Source organism: Silene latifolia, chromosome 8 (assembly GCF_048544455.1).
Source record: "Silene latifolia isolate original U9 population chromosome 8, ASM4854445v1, whole genome shotgun sequence".
In the NCBI taxonomy this organism is placed as follows: domain Eukaryota; kingdom Viridiplantae; phylum Streptophyta; class Magnoliopsida; order Caryophyllales; family Caryophyllaceae; genus Silene; species Silene latifolia.
Genome location: NC_133533.1, coordinates 11287370 through 11294750, shown reverse-complemented (window position 1 = coordinate 11294750; position 7381 = coordinate 11287370). Strand labels below are relative to the sequence as shown.

At 38.1% G+C, this 7381-nt stretch overlaps 1 pseudogene; it reads left to right on the top strand.

The window, feature by feature from the left end:
* Positions 1 to 865: 865 nt before the first annotated feature.
* Positions 866 to 7149, top strand: LOC141594668 (uncharacterized; annotated as a pseudogene).
* Positions 7150 to 7381: the final 232 nt, after the last annotated feature.

Here is a 7381-nt window from a genome sequence, read left to right as displayed (position 1 = left end):
ACCTTCTTTGGTGCAAGTTTGGGAAGTTGTTGAGACTCATCACATGTGATGGTCTTTGACCCTCAAAACCCTAACAACTCTCTTGCTCATCCTCTCTATAAAAGGCGTGCCTCTTCCTCTCATTTCTTCAAGACTTTTTCTGAGATTTAATCTAAATTTGCAAATTGTTTTTCAAAGCTTAAAAACCGAGTCTTTACTTTGCAAAACTTTTAAACGTCTTCAAGTGTTACAATCATGGCTACTGTTACTTTAATATACTAGACTCTCTCACTTATGAATTGTTGATCTTGTAAAAGTTGTCCATCTCAATTCTTTCTTAAGAATAAGCTAGTGGAAACTTGATCCTTATAACATTCTAAGTTTGTGTGTAGAGTTTAGGACGGAGTAGTCTTCAACTCTTTGGCAACCGGAGTAGGTTGCGAGTTCGCTTGTTCTAAGAACGGAGTAGTTCTTGAACTTGTGTCACAACCGGAGTAGGTTGTTGTCTTTTTATTGTACGGGTTTTTTAGTAGTCGGAGTAGATCACTAAAATTAATCAATAAAAAGTAGATATGACATAAGCACTTGAGTTCTTGCCGAACCAATTCAAAAATCTCGTGTTTGATTTTCTTTGTTTTATTCCGCTGCTCTTTATTTCGTTTGCTGTGCTTTGCTTAAACTTTCGAAGTAACAATTCTTCATACTGTCACATTTGGTCTGCAGTCTGTACTCCATAAACTGAGACAAATAGCTACAGTCAGAACAGTTGTTGCTTTCATACTTCAGCAAACATTCATTTTAATACTCGTTTAATCTCTCTATATTATTCGAAGTATTCTCATGTCGATCCGATGAATTCGTTGATCTAAACAAACGTCTTGATAAGATGACTTCTAAATATGAAGAGTCCAAAGAAAAAATCGGATATCTCGTGTCTAAGCTCAATAGCCACACCCATGACTTCATAGTTGAGAAAAGGTTGTGTTTAGAAAGTGTAAACAATGATGAGCTCAAGTGGGAAAAAGAAAAGAATTTGCATCTCCTCTCAAGAGTCCATGACTTGACCAATAAACTTGTTAAAGCTAAAAACATCACTGAAAAATGGGAAGGAATCCAAACCGTGTTAAACTTTCTCACAAGTCAAACCGAGAGATGTAACAAAGTGGCTGGTTTGGGCTTCAAATAGAACAGTCAGACAGACTGTTACATCCAGAAGCCTAAAACTGATTTTAGAAGAAGGAAATACGTGGGTCTTCCCGAGTACATTATTTGCAACTATTGTGGTAAGAATGGTCATGTTTTCAATGGTTGTAGAAAAAGATTTGATGACATTAACAAGAACATTAAAGTAATAAAGCAAATATGGATTAGGAAAGACACCGTAAGATATGTTGATCAAAAAAGGGGACCCAAGTTTGTTGATTGGCAGGAAAAGATATCTGTTAGTAACTTTGCAAATAGACACCGTAAGATATGGGTTCAAATTTCCAGAAAATAGGGAATTAAGGTTCGAGACAATCATTGATTGGCAGGAAAAGATATATGTTAGTAACTTTGCAAATAGAAAACGTCATTTAAATGTTGTCTTTATTGGCCATGTTGGTGAGTTAACTTCCTCCAACATTTCATAAGCATTCTATTTTTGAATTTATATGATATATATGTCATCAAAGCGCTTTATTATTGAATGTATTTGTTGGGAATTTTGTAGCTCGTGTTTAATTTATAAGCGTGTGCTGTGGTCAGTTGATTCTTGAACTGAATTTTTCTGCATATTCATGTCTATAATGTCCTTAATTTTGTTGTTGTAGGTGCTGGTAAGTCCACAATTGGTGGTCAGATACTTTTACTCAGTGGGAAAGTTGATGAGTGTACAATCAAGAAGTATGAGAAAGTAGCCAAGGATAAAGCCAAGAACAATTGGTGAGACTATTTTTTGAGAAGCTATGCTATTTGCTACAGACCTTTAGATTTTGATTATCAAGAAACAAGTGCATTGGAGAATCCTATGTGCATACTTGGCTAAAAATATAATTGCGTGTCAGGTACATGGCATATATCATGGATACTAATGAAAAGGAACATTCTAAGGTATATATCCCAAGCCCGAGTTAATTGCATGATCTTGACCATTTATTTGTAGCTCATTGTCGGATGCGCAGTGCTAATTTTGTTTGTAAATTGTGGAAATTTTGTAGCATTAACGTTTTGGTTGCTTGATTCTGATGGCAGGGCAAGACTGTTGAAGTTGGTAGACCATATTTCGAGAGTGAAACTACTAGGTTTAGAATCTTGGATGCACCGGTAAATAATGATTTCATTCTCTTGAATTCTAGTAATGGGATTATGTTTTGTTGTTACCTTTTTATAAATTTCATCTATCCTTGTAATGTGACCTATATCTTGTTTCTAGAGCCTTACATTATTGAGTCTTGATTTGACATTGCGCGGGTAAATTTATATTCAGATGATATGCATATAAAAAAGATGTTTAACATCAATTAATTATGCCTGAGGATTAATGAGTGAAGGTTGTTCAATGGTTGTTTCATGTTGATTTGATTTTCTTGAAGTAGTGTAATTGCGGTGTCCTTCCAATTACATTTATTTTCTTTTATGGCTGATGGAATATCAATATTTTCTGCAGGGTCATAAAAGCTATGTACCAAATATGATCAGTGGCGCATCACAAGCTGACATAGGCGTTCTGGTATGCACACAGGGGTGTTGGCTTTGAATTTTTACTTTTTGCTTTTATCATCTACTTTTGACCTATATGTATATTCACCCACTCCCTTCCTCCATAATAAATAATGTGTAGGTCATTTCTGCTCGGAAAGGGGAGTTTGAAACTGGATTTGAGAAAGGTGGACAGACTCGAGAACATGCCATGTTTGCAAAAACCCTGGGTGTCACTAAACTCTTAGTTGTGGTTAACAAGATGGATGATACTACTGTCAACTAGTCAAAAGAAAGGTTTATACTACATACAACTGTTGTTCCTTATTTTTGTAGGATTTGGTTTGGCTATCAAAATGAAATGAGGACAGTAAAAATGGGTTGAAAGCTTTATTTAACAGTGGTAGATCAGCGTGTTGCTATTGAATTTATTTTAACAGACCCTGCTGTTAGTCACATCCCTTAGTCATAGTTCATACACTTTCAGCTTGATAAAAGAATCAGAAAATGTTAGCAAAGCTTTACCTCTGCAGCTGCAGTGGATTCAGAACAATTGTAGACTTGTAATAGCTATCAGCAACATAGCATTGTAGTCTGCCAAATTTAGTGATTACCCGTTTAATGTTCCTTTATCCGTCGTTGCCAGTTTAACCACCTCTTCCGTTGTTTACACATCTAGAACCATATTATACTGAGCATTTTCTAGCTGTTTGATTGCTCAAGTTTTTTTGTTTCCAGGTATGATGAGATAGAATCTAAGATGATTCCTTTTCTGAATAGCTCAGACTACAATGTCAACAAAGGTGATTTTCTGCATTATCTGAATTTATAATCTCTATAAACATGCAAAAAAATAGTATTTTTTTTTTATGTCTGAACAATTAGGGAATAAGCCTCATAATTGCTTCTCCCATTGTCTGGATGAAGCAAGCCCAGTTTTATGTCACAACTCAGAAAGCTGAAATTGTGTGTTTGATATCTTAATCTTTTCTGGCTGGATGTTCTCAGATGTCCAGTTTCTTCCTATATCTGGTCTGCTCGGAACAAACATGAAGGAAAGAGTCAACAAATCTGTATGTGCATGGTGGGGCGGTCCATCTCTTTTGAAAGCAATGGATGTTATTGAAGGCCCTGTAAGAGATCCTGTTGGCCCCCTTAGGTATGTCTAATAGTCAACTTCTAGTCCTCCTTCAGTATTAGTGCAACATGCTAATCTGACTATTGTGGATTTATCATATGTGCATTGCCAAGAATATTCACGTCAAAAATAATTGATGGTGCTCTTTGAACTTTTTTTTTTTTGTTTGTTTAATCTCGCTGGATTGAGCTAGAATCTGGCAGGTATTTTAGGTCACTTCCTGTAGTGAAATTGGATTTCACTTTTGTGGTCACGAACCATGTTAACCACTTAACACATCCCTGTGTGCCTTTCAGCTTTCTGTCATCTATGATTATGCTGGTTAGAGGCACACAGAGGGTGAGCTGATGTTGTATGAACTTGCTCGAGCCTGTGCTAATGCCTGCACTCTGCAGTCATTGCTGTCAGCTGTATAATATGATACCTTTGGAGTTTGGTCTTGGTTCTAACCTGGGCTCGGGATGGCAGATGCAATCACAGAAACCATCCCTTTAATGAGTTGTGCTTAGTTTCTTGATGCTGTTTTTGTGACCTGGAAATGTTCCTTTGTCCTGAACTCATTTTCCTAGGTTATGTTTATTAGACATCATAATAATTGTAGGTTATTTGTCTCCTGTGGGCTGTGGCATAATGTTGTACTGCTGTTCACGAGTTGCTGTATCATGCTTGTATATATATTACTGCTTCTGTAATGTAATTTGAGTTTGAGATTGCCAAATGCATTTCTGAAACTGTCCTGAAATGCATGCATTTCTGACAATGTTCTGCTACTTGTCATCGTTGGACATACAATTTTCTGTAGGAAGTCAATGTTCTGCTACTTCTTATAGTTGAATTACTTTTACCCACCTAAGATTTATTCCCGAACCTGCGCTTCTTTGTCCGATTCGTTCACATAAATTTGGCAATTATTTGGAAATTTATATTATATCATGTGTACCCTTCTTTAGGTTTTGTCTTTTTATCTTTAAAAATGCAAAAGACTCACTGATCATCAGTTTTGGAATATGATGTAATAAAGCAAAATGCCTTACTAAATTGCCCACACCTCTTATATTGTGAAGTATTGAACGATCAATGTTATTCTCGACAGAATTTTATCAGGTCATCCTGAAACACTCTTCATTACACATTGGTAAGTATGTTAGTCTGTGTACATCCAACCCGCTTACCTCGCATAGATGAAAGCTTTTGAAGCATGGGGTGATGTTAATGATGCGTAGCCTTCTTTTGCTCTTTTGTTATCTCTTATGGGACACTATGGAGGCTTATTTATTTTCAGTTGCTCTTATATTTTGAGTTTCAACTGCAGGATGCCCATTACCAATAAATTCAGAAGTATGGGAACTGTTTTTATGGGTAAAATTGAATCTGGCGGTATAAGTGAAGGTGTGTCATTGATAATTATGCCAAACGAGGTATGTTTCTGAAATTTTAATTTACCTTTCTATTAACCATATATCTGCAAATCAAAATATCCCCACAAATACTGTCAGCATATCAAGTCAACAGTCATCCTCTCAATTACCTCCTAAAATCAAGGGAACTTAATCATGTTCATATTGCAAATATGGGAAGATTATATTTGTGTATCATTGTAATTATAGTATTTATTCTTACTGTCATTAGCCTTGTAAATCCTATAAATATGCAATTCATTCATCAGTAATAATTATCAAAAACATTTACTAACCTCATCTTATATGGTATCCAAGAGCTATCAACGATCCGCAATAAACAACCTCCGACCAAAACGCTTCACCTTTAAGCGCATCACCCCACCCTTACCTCAACCCTATTCCGCCATGACAAACACCGTGCAAGAAACCCAAATCCCAAACCCGCATGAAACCACAAAACCCTTAACTGCTCTCAACCTTAACCATGTCGTTAAGTTGACACCACTCAACTATTCTGCGTGGCACTTTCAGTTAACAAATATACTTTTCGGGTTCAGTTTACTCGGATTCCTGGATGGATCCGAGTCTCCACCACCCGCCACCACCCTTGATTCTGAGAAAAAGGAACAACCCAATCCCGCCTACTTGACTTGGCTCAAGCAAGACGGGTTGATTTTAGGTGCCTTAATGGGTACCAGCTCTTCTGCCCTTCAATCCTTAATTGTAAGGGCTAAAACCGCTAAGGAGGCTTGGGACATCCTTGCCCATACCTACGCAAACCCCTCGCGTGCGCATATTATGCAACTCAAACAAAAATTTGACTCCATTGTTAAAAAAACGGATCAAACCATCTCGGACTATATACACTCGATCAAAGCGTGTGTAGACCAACTCGCCCTTATGGGCAAAATCCTTGATCCCGAGGATGTCATTTCCCAGGTCCTAAAGGGCCTTGACTACGAGCTCTACAAACCCGTCATCAATGCCATTAGAGCTCGTGATACACCCATCAGTTTTGAAGCATTACATGAAAAATTGCTTCAACATGAATTGATTGTCAAACACCAAGAAACCACCAACCATTTCGCCCCATCTGTGAATGCCGCATATCGCCAGAACCACCACCGCAATTATACCCGCAATCAGCCCAACCCTAATTACCCACAAACCACCAATCTGAACCACCCCACCACCAACCCTAATCCCCGACCCTTTAAAGGGCGATGTCAGTGGTGCCGTCAGACATGCCATGTTATCGCCGACTGTCCTTTATTCAGGAAACTTTTTCCAACAATCGTTTTTCCGGCGCCACCTTCTAATCGCCATAACCACCAACAACCCCAAGCCCACTCAGCCACCTACGGCGCATCGCCACCGAACCCAAACTTCCTACTTGACAGCGGCGCTACCAATCATATCACCCACGATCTGGACACCTTAGCTTTTCATTCCCCCTATACTGGCATGGACGATCTCATCATAGGAGATGGATCTGCTCTCCCGATTGAAAACATAGGTTCGTTTACTCTTCAATCCCTTCAATTTAATAACGTGTTGCACGTTCCAACCATTTCTCGCAATATTCTATCAATTTCCCAGTTATGTAAAGATAATAATGCTTTTATAACTTTCTCACCTGATTTGTTTTGTTTAAAGGAAATCTCATCGGGGAGAACACTGCTCCAGGGCCGAGTTAAGCAAGGAATTTATGAGTGGTGTCCTCAACAACCAATTGCCAAAACCGCTGTCAAAGGAACCACTTCATTATCTTGGTATCATAAGTTAGGCCATCCATCTTATGATGTAATTAAGATTATTAATAAAAATTTATCTTCACCAATATCGAATTATGAATACTGTCTGTTGGGTTCCTTATGTTGATGATAACAGAACCGTGCACATGAGGGTGGCCACGGCTCACATGGCCCACGGTCATGGGTCACTCCTGCGTAATGCGTGCTCGGCCTAATCTCATCTGAATTAGACATAGGGCCTACGCTTCCAAAGCTATGCATTAGCATAAGCGAGGCCATGTTGCTTTCGACGACATGTCGGTTTACTCACGCTCTACAAGCATTGGGGAACAACCGTCTAACCAAACAAGACCAAGGTTTTGAAAAGGTTTTGACTCAATAAAGAAAGCTAACTTGAAAAAATGCAAGCTTCGATAACAAATGATAAATTA